The sequence below is a fragment of the Littorina saxatilis genome, linkage group LG4 (assembly GCF_037325665.1).
Source record: "Littorina saxatilis isolate snail1 linkage group LG4, US_GU_Lsax_2.0, whole genome shotgun sequence".
NCBI classification, from domain to species: Eukaryota; Metazoa; Mollusca; class Gastropoda; order Littorinimorpha; family Littorinidae; genus Littorina; species Littorina saxatilis.
Window position 1 is genome coordinate 40,829,557 of NC_090248.1, and position 18,210 is coordinate 40,847,766.

Sequence of the window (18,210 nt, forward strand, 5' to 3'; positions counted from 1 at the left end):
TATTTGGCAGTCGTGTCTGTAAGTAGGCTACATGCAGACAGACAGATCTAGATCTAGTGTCTCTCTTTCTTGCAGTCACCAATGCTTACTGTGTGTGTGTGTGTGTGTGTGTGTGTGTGTGTGTGTGTATGTGTGACGGAGTGATTGAGTTTGTGTTACTGTTTGTCGATTTCTTACGTGAGCCTTGAAGGCTTCGCCTCTTGTTTTGTATTTATTTTTGTGAACATATATATTCTTGTAGATAATAGTTTCCCATGTCCTTGTTTTTGAATTCTCAGAAAGACATAGCCAGATAAACCCCAAAAGAGTTGAGGAAATAGAAACAGTTAGGCCAAAAAAAAAAATAGGTCTGTTTACGGTAACATAGGCCAAAAAAATAGGGTCGGTAGGTCGGGATTTTTTTTTTCTCCAAAAAACATATTTTTACGTTATTTTTTTTATTATTTTTTTCCCAAATGCCAAAAAAAGTCTAGGGTTGCGCGAAAAAAATAGGGTCGGTCGGGTTACCGTAAACAGACTTTTTTTGGGGGGGGGCCTTATTTGTCTAACCATTCATCGTGAAACGTGTCTAGCGAAAATTGATTTGAAAACAATACAATAAACCATTCAAATCTGACTCCGTTTTCTGCCTCTTTTAGTCGACTTTTTGTTGTGCTCCTGTTATTATGAACATTACATTACACGAACCAGCGGAAAGAGCCGGGCCGGAGCTAAATCTGGATCAATAAAACATTCCAATCAAAGCGTTCCTTTTTTCGAATCAAAAGACGGTTTATTACTTCCGCTCCGTTACAAGAGCATTGTGGGAACCTCCACTGATCCATGTTTGTATCGACAGGCCTAGCATCGTGGTTCGTGACAAGCACTTCTGGGCGGAGTTTATGCAGATATGGAAACAGAGACTCGCGTAAGGTCTGTTAAATGTGATAATGAATTTGCAAAAAATGTGCGAAAAGAAAGTTCATAAACATGAAAACAATAAGTTCAGATTATGAAAGATATTTTCCTGCCCATGTAAGCGATCACGTGACCCGCCACAATTTGGTATTTCAAGACTTTCACATGGGAGTATATAGCTGTTTACCCGTTTGTTTCAATAATTACTGGCAACCGTCCTTGATAAATTGTGTCGTTTTGAATGTCAAATGTTATAACATGTACTTTGGTACACACACGCACATGCTCGCACATGACAGGAAGAGACAGAGAGAGAGAGAGAGACAGAGACAGAGACAGAGACAGACAGACAGACAGACAGACAGAGAGACAGAGACATAGAGACAGAGATACATATAGAGAGAAACAGACAGACAGACAGACAGACAGACATGTAGAATGACAGAGACGGATAGCATTCCCCTGTAACTTCGACTACAGAATTAGGCTACCCACGGAAATGGAAATCCGGTCAGAATCCCAATGTTCAAGTCAAGCAATCCGGAAGGAATTGACAGTGACCAAGCGGAGTGCAAGCAGAAACTCCAAATTTGATTATGTCCGGAAGCGCCAGGCCTCCCGTGAACTCTTCTCCCCTCATTTCTTGGCCAAATGACCATCATGGTCATTCCTGGTAACCGCTGGCCCGTGTCAGAGAGATTCGTAGTATAGAGACGGGATCGTTTCTGGTTTATACGTACGGAACACTTTGTTTTGTAGTTATTGCAAGTCATTGCTCGGAAATCGTGATTTTTGAGTGTCATGACACAGTCTCACACAGTGCGCGGTCAGTATCTTCCCGAGTCGATTCTGTGAAAACGACATAACTCCGGAACTTTAACAAATGTTATTCAACGCACGCACGCACGCACGCACACGCACACACACACACACACACACACACACACACACACACGCACGCACGCACGCACACACACACACACAGACACACACACACACACACACACATACACACACACAAACACACGTTCTTGCTGGCTACTTTGTCGCAAAACTGGCTTGCTCCGTCCCAGCCCATGCAAAATTGAGACAAGGGCACCCACTTCTGCCGTTCAGTTCACTTCATGTCCACAAACTCTGTTTTGCTTTCGTCTCAATTTGCTTGAGCCAAAGCACGAAGAGACTCTAGGCTGTTTTCTCCCTGGTCTGGGAACAGTACCTTACATGCCTCTGGGACCCTTTTCGTCAAATCTAATCGATTCCAGACTTTGTTTTTACGTGGAAACCGCTCTGCTTCTGTCGCAGACGGAGAACAATTTCCGCGCGTGGAAAAAAAAGGAGGAAAGTATTCTACGGACTTGTTTCTTTAGTGGCCATGATCGCCAGCTTGACATTTGATGGAGAGTTTATACCACAATAGGACCTGGTTGCTCACGATGTTTTTTCTATTTCATTTTGTATTATTTTGTGCTATAGACTCTGCGGTTTGGTTCTCTGACCGGTAATTTACCATCACCTGTTTTGACAGTAAAACACGAATAAAAAAACCCAAGAAAGGTAGGTTGTTGGAACATTTGTTATTGACAAACTATGTGAATGTATTGTTTTGTCAATAACAAACGTTCCAACAACCTACCTTTCTTGTGTTTTGATTCTGAATTTTGGAACGTTGGCAGTCTCTTTGTTTTTGGATTTAGTAAATCACGCATAAATATATTTCTTGAAAGTGGTAAGCACTGAACGGGCACATGGATTCAAAAGGAGGCAGTGCCCGTCAAGGAATGGATGGTGATACAACATCGAAACAATCTCTAAATGATAAGAAAAAAGCAAGAAATGATTCTTAAAGAAGCAACATTGAAGAGCTATGATTTATCAAATATAAAAGCAAAGCACAAAAAAGGCAACAGAAAATAATGCATAGTGAAAATTAAATGCCAAAATGTGAAGATTCCAACAAAAAACACACACGAATTACTGGTGTTTGTTGTTGGTAGAACATCGTACACACTGACAAAATAAAGAATATTTGCCGGATCGTCGGATTCATAAGCGGGGTAATATAACCTAACATTGCAATCAAAGCATTCAGAAAATCAAGTTTGAACAGTGTTACCTGTAGATCTTTGTCTTATGTTTGTTTCAAGCATCAGAAAATACGTACTAGTGACACAATTAACAATCTCTACAACAAGAGCAATCACTTTTACGTAAAATTGATGAACAGCAGTAGTGCAAAGATCAAGAATAGGAATATCACTATCAGTAGAAGCGATAATTTCCTTGCTTGGGAAAAAAAAAGCGGAGGAAGAAGACAAACAGCTAATCATTCTGATCAGTCATCGCTCAACGGCTATCGCCAGTTATCTCTCTGACCGGACGCTACAGGCCTACGCGAATCTATCAAAACAAAAATACAGAGTTATCTCCCATATGTTTTTCGCGAGCACTGATCTAAATTTGAGATCAGTGTTCGCGAGACGAAAATGATTGCAGATTGGCCAACTTCGACAGTGATCTTCGTTCTGTTCTTCACAGATATGATAAAGACGTCGTTCTAAGGTCAAAACAAGTCGAAATTTTGGGACTGCTGCCGGAAGGAGACCGTAATATATGGTTTCATCACTGTCAACTGGTTACAGAAAAAATCGTCTGCTCCAGTGAGCGCCGAAACCAAACGGCTGATTATCACGTGACACTTTTGCCATATTTAGATGTTTGCACAGTAAATACAGTCGCGAAAAATAGCTCGCTTAAAACTGTCTTACATATCAATTCCTTTGTTATTTAAAAATTACAAGACACCATGAAAAATCATTATCGACGATCGCGAATCTGCTTATATCAATAATACATTACAAAAAGCTCTAAATATGTATAAAAAAAAAATCGGTTTCCTTGCCAGACAAGGAAACTCAAGGCATCCTGTCAGGGAGAGAATCAGCCGAACTCATTTTGACCTGAGTTCAGGATGACAGCTAATGTGATTAATGATCTTGCCGATGATTTAGGGTTGGGATGATTGAACACCAACAATTTTCTTGTCCTCTGGCGGCTGGGCGTTGTCGACACAGTTGGGCAACCTCAGACCCGCGACCCAAATTCCCACGTGACCTTTCGTACACAACGCCATTCAGCGGATCCAATCCTGGATTCCACCGCCTTATTATTGCACGCCTCGTAAATCCTCGTCTCCTCGTTTTTTAGTCCGGTCATATTTTGACAAATATTGCCTCAACATCAACATAATTCCTTTACAAGCTATTTAAAGTATTTTGAGTGCTATATACATACAAGAATCACATATGCAAAATATAGAAAAATATTGTGGGGGATAATCGTATTGTTTTGCTTGTTTAGTATTATGTGCGTACATGATTTTTCCAAATTGGTCAAGTACTACAGAAAACAAATTGTGGGCTGTTACTGAGGCCGTGGTGTCTCATAAAGCTTCACGTTAAAGGCGTTTTTGATAGTAGAAAAGGCAAAGTAGGAAATAGTTAGCTGCAACTCTTGTAAAGTCAGATTGTTTCCGTGCAAAACCAAAAAGACTAGTCAAATTTTATACGAAAATTATCCGATTCGCCCATGCTATGCCACCGTGTGCAAATATAAAATAATACAAGGCCTTTTTTCTTACTTACATATGTTTCCCCAAAGCAGAGTGAGCAGCTTTGAGAAAATGAGTGTTTTGAAAACATCATTTTAGGCAAAGTCGCTTCATACCCCCCTAAATGTGAAAGATCAATTACTAAACTGAGGGTATGACACCCGACAGTTTGTTTATTTCTTTGACGACAATACATAAGATAACAAAATACTGTCACTTGTTCATTCGTCTTTACACTGTTATTGTTAGGGGTTTAAGCCATTCCTTTTTTTGCAATTCAGTAGAAAACGTCACCACAGCTGATCGACGTCGTCCTCCTCGTCGTCACAGGGCTGTGCAGACAAGACCGTTTCGACGTCAAACCAACGCTGGCTTTGTGGTATCTTCGTCCAACGTAGTCCACGTAGCTTGCGATCAGCTGGTTGTATGTCACCCACCTTCCCCATGCCAAACGGTGCAAAAGAAAACCGCCGTTGATGACGTAGTGTACGTCGTTGACGTTTTCCTCTTCATGTTTGGCGAGAAACCAAATGTGGGCAGCCAGAATGTGCTTTCTGGCTTCTCGTGGCAGATCTGAGGGCTCAAACAAAGATGTTGGAATGTTAGAGAGCTCATGTTCAAAGGCTGATGGCAGCAGCTCTGGAGTGGCCTCTAAGATCCTGACTAGTCGCTGGAACATTGTTGGGTCAACATTGATGGCCTCGCCTTGAGAGGACACCACAGACTCAAATGCTAGGGTGACAGCCTGATCACTCTTCTTGAGTGTGACGTCGGCAAGCAAAGACCCTACTAACCATGTCTCGAATGACGATTTGTCCCAGTAGTTTTACTGTGTCCACATTTACAGATTTGTTTGCGACTTTTCCGCTGGAGAGAGTTTTCCGTCTCCGCTGAATGAATTCCTCCTCTGGAAAAACTCCAGAATTGTCTTAGTGTCCGCGTGTTCCCTTTTCTGTCTTGACTTGCTTGAATCCTTATGCTGGTCACTTGTAATGAAAGGCACACCTGTCACACGCTGCATGCCAAGTATTCACACCAGTCTTTCACTTTCACCCATGCCTGTTCCCCTCGTCAAACCTCAATTTGTCTTTAAGCTGCGCATCTTTTAATGTGAACCACACTGAAATTTCTCTGTATGAGATAATAAAGTATTCGTATTCGTATTCGTATCAGAAGCTGTTCAATAACGAGGTCTGAGGACAGTCCTGCCCAGTATCGATCGCTGCGCCCAATGTTGTGGTGGCCTTTCATGAGCTGCTGATATACAGCAGGTTGTATTCTTTGTAGCTCAGACATGTGCTGAAGATACTGCCAAGCACATTTCAAGTAGTTGGTGTGTCCAGACGCAGCAAAGTGTGGCAACATTTCCAGGACACTCTGTACATGCAGACTTCTTCTTCTTCTTCTTCTTGGCGTTCGCAGAGGTTACACGATCAGTCCAGTACTGGTGATAAATGTTGTCGTTTTCTCCAACTCCTGTCGACTGCCGTATAGTTTGGTCTTCAAGGGAGTTGCCAGTTGGTGACGGCCACACTTCTTTTCGTTCCTCATCTAGTAAGGGACATCGCTGTAAGATGTGTTCCGCTGTTTGGTCTTCTTGACCGCAGGCACAGGTTGGTGATGGCGCCAGCTTGAACTTTCGGTTCATGTGAGCATTGAGCCTGTTGTGGCCAGTACGCAGCCTGATGAGGTTGACTTGCTGCTCTCTGGACATTGTGTGGTAGTCATCTCTGTTTGTCCTTGGCCTCATCAATGCCTTGATGATTGTCTTCTGCTCACTAAAGCTGATACTGTTTTCAGGTTGGTCTTCCACGGCTCCTTCTTTCGCCAGCTCATCTGCCCTTTCATTTCCTGGTATCCCACAGTGTGCTGGTATCCACTGGAGGACAACTCTTCTGGTTTGTCTGACCATCTGTAATGCTTTGGCCAGCTGTGGGTGTTTGTCGTTCTCTAGGGCCTGAAGGACTGAAAGGGCGTCGTACATGCAGACGAAAGTTGCCTGTTCTCTCATCTTTGATGGACTGACGGAGAATGTCTACCATCATGTCAAGGTTCGGTAGCCACAGTTGACTGGTTCTGCATATTGACAACTTCTCTTTGTGTGCAAGTAGCTGATGTTTGATGTCTGAAAGAATATTCACGAATTCCTCCTCAGACGGAACACTATGATTTGATGTACCGTAAACTACCTTGTATATACCCAGTATCGAGTAAACGCCCACCCCCTGCTTTTGGTCAAATTTTGTGCACAGGGTACAGTACCTAGTAAACGCCCACCGCCCAGTTTCGATCAGTGGAGTAGACAAGGAAAATGAAAAAATAAATGTCCTTCCTCGGAAATGTTTTGGGGAGTGGACAGAAAACGGGTTCTAGAGTGGTTACAGAATCGCTATACATTTTTGACTTGGAGGGAAAAGAAGAAACAAAAGCTTCATCTTGGGCGAAAAGTGATGTCTGAAGAGGTTGATTTACGTGTTCTTTGATTTCTTGAGTAAGAACGGGTAGAGGGCCGCGTCGTCAAATATATTTTGAAGTTATGAACTTGTTAAACAGACACTAAAGCAATAAAATCATCTTCGTGGTTTGCTTGCAGAATTCCCTGTGTGAGTGTGTGTCTGTGTCTGTGTCTGTGTGTGAGAGAGAGAGAGTGTGAGAGAGGAAAGTTTTGTGCATTAACGCATCCTTTGAAGACTTCTATGCCAAATGACCAAATTATCGTTATTCTAGCTAAGGAACCGCTCCTGCAAAGGGTATAGTACCTAGGAAACGCCCACCCTCAACTTTTGGGCGAAATTGGTGCATAGGAGGGGGGGTGGGGGGGGTGTAGTTTACGGTAATTGCGAATGAGCTTTGCCGCAGCCTTTAATAATCGTACATTGTACTTTCTGGGTCTCGGGATCTGCAAATTTAGGTTGTTTGTAAAATTGGCGAAGAATTTCGCTGCCTGGTTTTTTTTACAGAAACATTCGGCGTTCCTTTCATCTCTGAAAAAAACAATGTTAACGCCATAGTAATCTTCCAATTGTTTCTTAATGTATTTAGAACCATATTCCTGGTCTTTATCAAAACCGAGTCAGCTTTCAATGAGCTGCAAGAGATCAGGCACTGTGACCTGCTCAATGTCGGCTTTGTCCAAGTACTCAATCTAGACAGAACAGCACTTATATCAAGTGAAGGAGTATATTCAAGAAGTGTTTAAACCATCTCATACAACATTACTTTAATTATTTTGAAAACTAGTAACTGGGAAGAAATACAGTTTTGCCATAGGTCGGCTTCCATACAAATGTTGTTTTTGGAATAATGAAAAAAGCCTTAAATTACAGTTTAATGTTATCCATTTGTATAGCATTAAGATGAACAATCAATACCCATCTCAGAAGTATACACATTCAGTAACTCTGCTTCAGTTAGTTGTTTAAACAGACAGTTTTTTGCAAAAATGAACCAGCAGCAGACGACGCTTTCGCGCCAGCGCGCGTAGTGCCGCGGTACAGTAACCTTGACCTAGATGTGTCAGATCGCCTTTAAATTTTATTTTCTTTGATTTAATTTTAGTACTTGTTTCCCCCATTATATAACTCTATATTCCTGATATGTGTAAACAACATATAACAATCTGTTAAATTATTACATTAAACATTAAAAAGGAATTATGTTGAGGTTAAAACTAAATATGACCGGAGTATTTGTGCTAAATCAAGAGCTCGATGTTTCTCAAAGGTTGCGTCTCCATTAACCATGCCTTAGATGAAAAATACCTTTGTTATTCTACAGAGCTGGGTGCCACTGATTTTGTTACATGCATTCTCAGTCCTTTTAAATATTTATACTGTATATTATTTAAATGGCAATAAAAAATAGAATGTATTCTCTTTAATTTTGTCATGAATATTCCACTTAGATAATGGATACAGACATTGAACAAAAACATAGTATCAATTTTTTTTCTTAAATGTTGGAATTTAAATCAATGTCACATCTTCTGGTATACGTGAAACGCGAATGCTGCATTTTGGAATGATAGTAATGTACTGAACGTAGACAATCAAAATGTGCAAGTATTTCTTATTCTTTCTCTGCAGACCAAGAATATATATACTTGGAAACATTATTTGTTGATGAAATCAATTTGTATGGTTAAATTCTCCGATTTAGATTAAACAAATATATATATCGCTCGCGTAACGTGGTTTCCACTAGTACCCAGCTTTGGAGAAAAACTCACCTTCTTTCCCATGCAAAGGATAACGTAAATCACCACACATCTGTGAAGGCATTTTACATGGGATCTGATCGTTCTTTGCCTAGGACACATACATTGGCAAATTCCAGACAATAGGACCAGCAAGGTTAACGACGAAATCGCAGAGATTTAGAAACATTACAGATAGCACTTTTTACGCTGAACAATCAGGCCACTATTTTCTGTCACATTAATCAATGATCTCATACTCTCCTGGCACCGTTTTATTGGTATCTCTGCGTAACGATCTCCTGTGGGGATGACTTTCTATGGGAATCAACACCTTTGGTTGCTCCCCTGATCATTGTCACCTCATAAACCCTGATCCACTGTTCTTGAGCTAGTACTTAATGAGAGTTCCCGGCCACGTGGGACGGTATTCCTCTCTTGGGGAAACTAGGTTTGGCTTTCCCTTGTATTCACAATAGGAATTAGCCAAACGTGTGTAAAATCCAAATTAACGAAAGTCGGCGCCGCCTCCTCATTTTTCCGGTTATGCTGTTGCATCGCCAGAGTTTTTGGTTATGTCTTCCTGTCTTGGCGGCAAGAAATAGGATTGCTCGTCTCATTATTGAAGGACAGCTTCAATAAGCACGGGCACGACGTGTGTAGAAATCTAATTTGACCTAGGTCATCGCCTCCTCGATATTCCTTTTGTTATTTGTATTTTATTATTATTTTTTTCATGTACCCCATGGGGTTTCTTGAAATAAATTTGACTTGACTTGACTTGACTTGACTTGTTATTGCTGTGGCATAGCCAGAGTTTCTGGCCTCGTCGTCCTGTCTCAGGTGCCAGGAATAGACTTGCTCGTGTCATGTATTCTTCTTCTTCTTCTTTGTTCTAGGGCTGAAACTCCCATGTTCACTTATGAGTGGATTTTTACGTGTTTTTAACTCGCCATTCAGGCAGCATACGCCGATTTCGGGGGGTATCATGACATTGTATAGACAGCATCCATGATCTCGAACACAACGTGTGTAGAAATCTAATTTGACCTGGGTCATCACCTCCTCTATATTCTTGTTCTTGTTATTGCTGTTGCATAGCCAGAGTTTCTTGGCATGTCTTCCTGTCTCGGCGGCAAGAAATAGGCGTGCATGCCTCATGTAGGGACAACATCAATAAGCACGTGCAAAACGTGTGTAGAAAGCTAAGTTGACATGGGCCATCGCGTCCTCGCTATTCTAATTATTGCTGTTGCATTGCCAGAGTTTCTTGGCATGTCTTCCTGTCTCGGCGGCAAGAAATAGGCTTGCTCGTCTGATATGTATTGACAGCATCGATGAGCACAAACACAACGTGTATACAATATCTAATTTGACCTGGGTCATCGCCTCCTCGATATTCCTGTTATATTCCTGTCGCATGGCCAGAGTTTATGGCCTCGCCTTCCTGTCTTGGCGGCAAGAAATAGGATAGTTCGACTCATGTATTTACAGCGTCAATGAGCACGGGCATAACGTGTGTAGAAACCTAATTTGACCCGGGTCATTGCCTCATCACTATTCCTGTTATTGCAGTGACATGGACATAGTTTATGGTCATGTCTTCTAGTCTCGATGGCAAGGAATAGGCTTGATCGTCTCGTGTATTAACAGCAGCAATGAGCACGGGGACAACGTGTGTGAAATCTAATTGGACCCGGGTCATCGCTTCATCACTATTCCTGTTATTGCAGTGACATGGACATAGTTTATGGTCATGTCTTCTAGTCTCGATGGCAAGGAATAGGATTGATCGTCTCGTGTATTAACAGCAGCAATGAGCACGGGGACAACGTGTGTGAAATCTAATTTGACCCGGGTCATCGCCTCATCACTATTCCTGTAATTGCAGTGGCATGGACATAGTTTATGGCCTCGTCGTCCTGTCTCTGCGACAAGAAATAGGCTTGGTCGTCTTATATGTAGTGACAGCTTCAATGAGCTCGAACACAACGTGTGTAGAAATCTAATTTGACCCGTGTCATCGCCTCCTCGCTATTCTAATTATTGCTGTTGCATAGCCAGAGTGTCTGGCCATGTCTTCCTGTCTCGGCGGCAAAAAATAGGCCTGCTCGTCTGATATGTATTGACAGCATCGATGAGCACGAACACAACGTGTGTAGAAATCTAATTTGACCTGTGTCATCGCCTCCACCCTATTCCTGTTTTTGACGTAGCTATTCTAATTATTGCTGTTTCATAGACAGAGTTTTTGGTCATGCATTCGTGTCTCGGCGGCAAGAAATAGGCTTGCTCGTCTGATATGTGTTGACAGCATCGATGAGCACGAGCACAACGTGTGTAGAAATCTAATTTGACCTTGGTCATCGTCTCATCGCTATTCATATTATTGCTATGGCATGGACATAGTTTATGGCCTCGCCTTTCTGTCTTGGGGGCAAGAAAAGAGATTGGTGGTATCAGCAGCAGGCGCGTGTATGGACCGAACGTGTGTGGACACATAATGACAGCTGACTTGCTGTCATATGCCATTAGCATAGTCTGCACGTGCATTGAATTGGTAGTGACAAGGCAGATAAAGAAATGCACTCCTGTATCACAGAGGAATAATCCAAAACGAGAGACTCAAGAAGAAAATCGAAAAAGTAGTTTCTAAAGGAAAACGAAATCAACCCAAATGGGAAAAAAACACGTCATCATAGACTACGATGACGGCAACTCAGGTTAAAGCTTACGCTTTGATGAAGAGTCTTAACTTTCTCAGGGGTCACTCATGCTGGAAGTCAGCCGTTATTTTCTCCGCCTCATCGCTTAATTTTTTGTTTTATATGTTCTCGTCTCCTCCGGTTATGGCATTGCATCTATAGATGGGGTCTCCGATCACATTTTCCTGTCTGGAGGCCAAGAAATTCATTCGGCCGACTAATGTACGGACAGTAGACGCGACCACGAAGAGTAACGTGTTTGGACAGCAAGAGGTCGTCTACGTGATGTTAGTGTGGGTCGCTTAGCGCTAGGTCATCGACTAGAGTGGGGAGTAGATGGGGTGGGGATGGGGTGGAAAGGGGTGTGTGTGTGGGGGGCAGGTAGTGGAGGGGTGTGAGCGTGTGCGGGTCGGGGTGTGTGTGTGTGTGTGTGTGTGTGTGTGTGTGTGTGCGTGTGTGCGTGCGTGCCGCGTGCATGCGTACGTGCGTGCATTCGTGCGTTCCGCGTGCGTACGTGCGTGCGTGCGTGCGTGTGTATAAGTGGTAATTTACAGAAACGTACACACGAAAGGCCTTGGCCCTTAGACTGACCTCGGACAGGGCCAACAATAGTCGAATTCATTACACAAATTGACAAGTCATCGCTCTCATAGCCACTTCTGACGAGGTCGTCCAGAATTATTTTGCCAACAATGAAAACTTGGGTACAAAGTTATTGAAGATATGTCAAGTGCAAACCCACGCAAACCCAAACACAGCAATGTGGCCGCGAAGACATCCCTCAGGCAAAATCCAAATGTCAGTAAAAGCCTGGACATTTCTCTCCCTGGAGGTTTCCCGCTCTAGCGGTCTTTGGTGCACCATTATAGGAGAAGTTTAACAAACGTTTGGGTATGTTTGAGGAAGGAATGGAACAATCTGCAGAGTAACAAAGCGTGCACATTACTTTAAAGTTACATTCCTCCTGGTGCAAGCTATGTGAACTACTGTAGATCTAACCAGTTTTTTTCTAATTTAATTAGGATTTGAAATGTCTGTGTGTGCAAATGTTAAAGGCACAGTAAGCCTCCCGTAAACCATCACAGATACGGTCAGGCTTTTACGCACAGTACAAACACCCTTTCATTTAAACACTCACCGATTGAGAACATCCTAGGTGCCCTCCGTAAAGAGCGAAACATTTTCAAAGAATTTATTTTTGCGTGGTTTATCTTACCCCAGAGCCATCGTGAACCCGTGTGATCCAGTTTCCCTTTTTAACAATGTATTCGTCAGTTAGTCATTTGAATGCGACTCGATGTGAGCGTATCTGCAATAACACGTTATTATGTACCTCTGACTATGCACGAAACAAACGACTGTGGTTCACAAGAAACACAGCGATGGCTTTTGACTGTTCAGAGGAACTGGCGATAGGCATAAACCGTCGTCTGCTACGAGAACCACGACCTTGCGTGACCCTGCTTCCGGGCGTTTCTTTTTTTAAACTTTCAAAACTTCGAATTGTACTGATCTTGTCTTGATGAAAAAAGAATTCTTTTATGATTAAAGAATGTTTGTGTAACAAGCTGTCAATTTATTATTTAGATTTTAAAAGTTAGGTCTAGCGCAAAAACGCACCACGGTCCAAAAACATTCTGATAATCATCGATCCACGGCTATCGCCAGTTTATATCGATAGAATGAGACCCGAAGGGAAGTAACTCATTTTTGACCTGAGTTCAGGATGGGTCCAAAAAGTGTCCGAGACAATCTGCAAAATTATTTCTTTAAAAATTGCTCGCTCTTTACGTAGGGCACCTAGGATGTTCCCGTTTGGTGAGCGTTCAAATGGAAGGGTGTTTGTACTGTGTGTAAAAGCCTGACAGTATCTGTGATGGTTTACGGGAGGCTTACTGTGCCTTTAACATGACACGATATTATCACATCGCACTCTGGCGGCAACAGCGGTACGTCCGACAACTCTTAACTTCCGGTTGACCCGTTCAAGTTTGCTTCAAACGTCATTGAATTATGTTCTTGCTGACTGCCATCATTTTATACGTTTACGGCCGCAGATTGAAGTACAAAAGCAAAGATACTGGTAAGGCTACGACTACGTTACATGAGTGGGGTTTTCTCAATTCTACTTTCCAAAATCTGCAATACAAGTCAGTCGAAGCAGCTAGTCATCGACAACCCAGTGTGGGATGATGCTTGCAATCATTGAAGAACATGACGATCTTTTTACTGCGAAAAAGGAGTCTCTCGAAGCGTTCCTGCCTTGTTCCCCGTTTCACACAGAAGGGAACTTCACTTAATAAGCTAGACCAAGTGTGCAATCGATTAGATCTGACTGGAAAGGATTCCAAGGCTGGACTGAATAGTACTGTTCTCACGCCAAAGAGTAGTCCAAACGTTAAAAACCTTGTAGTTATAGTCCTGTTGAAGAATGGTATCAGTACTGTTCTCAGACCAAGGAGGAGGCTTGACGTAATTAACCTTATAGTCCCTTGGAACCTCAGTTAGCGCTTCTACTATTCTCAGGGAAAGAGTAATGAATACTGTTCTCCTAATGTCTCAGCTTAATTCTGACAAACTGCGGCGAAATCTAAACAGACTTTGCGGACACAAGCTGAAATGAACTGTGTCTTTTCCAATAAGCTTTGCGAAGAATACGTACAGGCTCACGTGATGTGTGGTCAGTGCATGGGCAGGGACACCGCCTCATCCTCGACAAAGATACCCCCTCCCCCCCCCCCCCAACACCCCCTCTCCGAACACCCGACCCCGAGGGATGAAGTCTGAGACTCTCGTACTCACGCTCGTAATATCACGAGGGCTTCTGTGACCAAACATGATGATTGTATTGGCACCATGAGATACCAAAGCTGTATTCCTTGGAGACAGCGTTGAATATGTCCTCTTCGGGTGCTTGGTTGCTGATGGACATTTTATATTTTATCACGTCGTCGGAGTTGTCTATGTTGGTAGAGATGGGATTAGTTGTGTGTGTGTGTGTGTGTGTGTGTGTGTGTGTGTCTGTCTGTCTGTCTGTCTGTCTGTGTCTGTGTGCACTTGTGCTTGTGCATGTGTACATGCGTGTGTGTACGAATTTGGGAGTTTGTGCGTGTTTGCGATGCAAATCTTCGAATCTTTAACATTCTGAACTGAAATGAAATTATCAACCAAATTCAATCGTGGATGCTTCAAACTTTTTGTCTCAGTTTTCGAGATTTTGATCAAAATCATGAGGTTCCAGTTCTAACGTGTATTCCTTGAGAAAATGGACATCACGAAAGTTTCCATACAGTTGCCGTGGAGTTCTGTCTGGATCAGTGCCAACAAATGTTATCCTCCTTCTAAACAAAGACGTTGCTAGGATAATAGATTTATGTCTGTGAAATCCGATTATTCGTCCGGGCTGCGTCATGCTGATAGCATTTTGCGCCGTCTTGCACAAACAAGACTGGAGTTTTCTTCTTAAAAGCCCGAGAGGTGATGACCGCGCCTGCGTGCTTGGTCACGCATTTTACCTCCTAATCTTGTTACTCTCTCTCTCTTTTTCTCTCTCTCTCTCTCTCTATCTCTCTCTCTCTCTCTCTCTCTCTCTCTCTCTCTCTCTCTCTCTCTCTCTCTCTCTCTTTCTCTCTTTGTGTGTGTGTGTGTGTGTGTGTGTGTCAGTGTGTGTGTGTGTGTCAGTGTGTGTGTGTGTGTGTGTGTCAGTGTGTACATGTGTGTGTGTGCGTGTGTGTGTGTGCGTGTGTGTGTGTGTTTATGTGTGTGTGGGTGCGTGTGTGTGTGTGTGTGTGTGTGTGTGAGTGTGTGTGTGCGTGCGTGTGAGCGTGCGTTCGTCGTGCGAGTGTGTGTGTGAGAGAGATAGAAACAGAGATAGAAACAGAGATAGAAACACAGAGAGAGAGATACTGAGACATTCAGACAGACAGACAGACAGACAGAGAAAGACAGAGATGGCTTATTGTAAACCGCAGGTGACGCACATGTGCATTTGACAGGAGCCATAGTACGACTCCCACAAGTCCTATCTTCCTGTTTTGTATGCATGTACTCCATCGACCTTTCAGAAAAGTTGTACTTGTAGGAAATTGCAAATAGGTCCCTGAGGAACTGTACTCCACGCCTACACAATCGAGAGAAGAAACACTCTTCAAATAAAAATATCCCTGTTGGCTAGGTTTCATATAGTGTCAGAAGCAATACTTTTTGTGTGACGTGTAAATCACTGATCTGTAATCAAACTAGCTTGCCACACTTGCTTCCTTCAAGTAGAAAGTCTTCGATAAGAATTCGGTGATAGTAAATCAAAATCCAAAAAAGTTATATTTCTTTCGATGAGAAGTGAAAGTCAAGAGTTTTGTATAAAAAAAACCAACTACATATCAGACGAAAAGAGATTGGATTTGCTACCTCCCGTCTCCCTCTAGGAATTTTTTGAAGATTCACTTTTGAAAGATTTCATATCACGTGACCTGCATCACGTAATTCCAGCCAATCAGATCAAACTGTTGTTGCACGACGGGAGGATTCCTCGGTGACGAAGAATGGCAGGTCCAATTGTCCAAGAGAAGTTGGGGTTAGGGTTCCGCCAGTTTTTGTTCGGTGGGACATACACGTTTCGATTTTTGTAGTGCTTTCGATTTGAGAGAAGAAACTTGAGAGAGATAAGATCTCATTTTTCATCTTCTTCTATTACTTCTACGTTCGTAGGCTTCAACACTCACGTGCACTCGTGGAATTGTACGTGTATGCCCACCCCCCACCCCCCATACGGCGCTTTGGGGAGAATCATATGCTGGGTATTTTCGTGTTTCTATAACCCACCGAAATCTTACATGGATTACGGGATCTTGTCCGTGCGCACTTGGTCTTGTGCTTGCTTGTACATACGAAGGGGGATAAGGCACATCAGTTGACCTAGGAGATCAAAAACATCTCCTAACTTAACCCACCGGGATTCGAACCCGCGACCTTCCGCTTGGGAGGCCGGCGTTTTATCCACTAGGCAATTTAATTGCGTTAAGGTAGTCATTCTCTGCTCTCGATCGGTGAATGCACTGGTTTGTCCTGAGATGCTGAACTTTATTTATTATGCTTCTACAATGCCGTCAGCTCGACGGAGATTGCGGTGTGATGAATCACCATGAACCTAATTCCTTCCTAAATCTTCCATCCGCATGTCTCTTGGGAAAGATAATCGCGTTGAGGAGTTAACGGCCCTCTGTCACGTGATGTTCAGAGAGTTATCCTTTCTTGGTTTGGTCTGTCTTTTTAAATGGTTGTCTTTTCTTGACCTTTCATTGTTTCCTTTCTTTTTTTTCCCTGGAAGTCCTCTGCGGAAGGAAAATCGGATTGGAGAGTTAACTGCCGTCTGTCACGATGGTTTGATCTGTCGTTTGAAACGGTTGTCTTCTTTTGTCCTGTTTTTCCCCGTTCTTCTGTATGTTCTTAAACATGTATCAAGGTTGTCTGGTGTTGGTTTTTTTGTTTTTTTCTCTCCAAAATTGTGATCAATCAATAAACAAGTGATAACAAACATGGTATCTGTGTGTTTTCTGTTTGTACACATACTTTATCATTTACATGAGGTGCAGAAAAACTCATTATGTTAAATTTTACATTATGCAAAAGGACTAAAATTAATCATACGTAAAACTATAGTGTTGTGTCTGCTGGTGTCAACATGTGTCGCATCAAAATGATCATATGTCATCATATCTTTATTTGGTGTTTAACGTCGTTTTCAACCACAAAGGTTACATCGCGACGGGGAAAGGGGGGGAGATGGGATAGAGCCACTTGTTAATTGTTTCTTGTTCACAAAAGCACTAATCAAAAAATTGCTCCAGGGGCTTGCAACGTAGTACAATATATTACCTTACTGGGAGAATGCAAGTTTCCAGTACAAAGGACTTAACATTTCTTACATACTGCTTGACTAAAATCTTTACAAACATTGACTATATTCTATACAAGAAACACTTAACAAGGGTAAAAGGAGAAACAGAATCCGTTAGTCGCCTCTTACGACATGCTGGGGAGCATCGGGTAAATTCTTCCCCCTAACCCGCCGGAAGCATGTCATCATATATGGGTCTATTCAAAAACAATATTCGCATCATAACATATGCCTGTCTTTACCTTAAATCAAGGACGATAAACATTAATTAGTTTCTAATTAATAAAACTTCAGACTAAAGGTTGTCTGTTGGTTTAAACAGAGTTTACGAGTATTCAACAATTTACGGATAAAGCATAATAATACATGTCAAGGATCAACAACAAGCTCAAGCTTATGGCGGTGGCCCTTGAAGGAAAACCAAACATTCAAACAATACCTTGCGGCGAGACTTTAACAGATTGCAATTTAAACCAAAAAACGAAACAGAATATGCATTGTTGTCTGTTCATGTCTTGATGTACATATAGATATAAAAGGGTAGACTTTGTGGGTGATGTTATAATGTTAAGATTGTTGCATTTTGTTGTGTGTGTTTAAAGTTTAATCTGGCTGTCTTTTCTTGTGGGTGTTCGTAGATGTTCACATAGTTGTCTTCTCTTGGTGGTATTCAGATTCTAAGATGGTTGTCTTTTCTTGAAAGTACTACATTTTAGACAAGGATGTCTTTTCTGGGTATCCTGTCTGCCTGTGTGCCTGTGTCTGTCTGTCTGCTTGTCTGTCTGTCTGTCTGTCTGTCTGTCTCTCTCTCTCTCTCTCTCTCTCTCTCTCTCTCTCTCTCTCTCTCTCTCTCTCTCTCTCTCTCTCTCGCCACAACCCTCGTAAAATAAAATTTGATTTGATTTGA

General features: G+C 42.3%; 1 protein-coding gene across 1 annotated transcript in view; it reads left to right on the plus strand.

Annotated features, from left to right (window-relative positions):
* Positions 1-18,210, plus strand: part of LOC138964748 (universal stress protein YxiE-like) — a 106,475-nt gene that overhangs the window by 30,872 nt on the left and 57,393 nt on the right. The gene's annotated exons all lie outside the window — the stretch shown is intronic.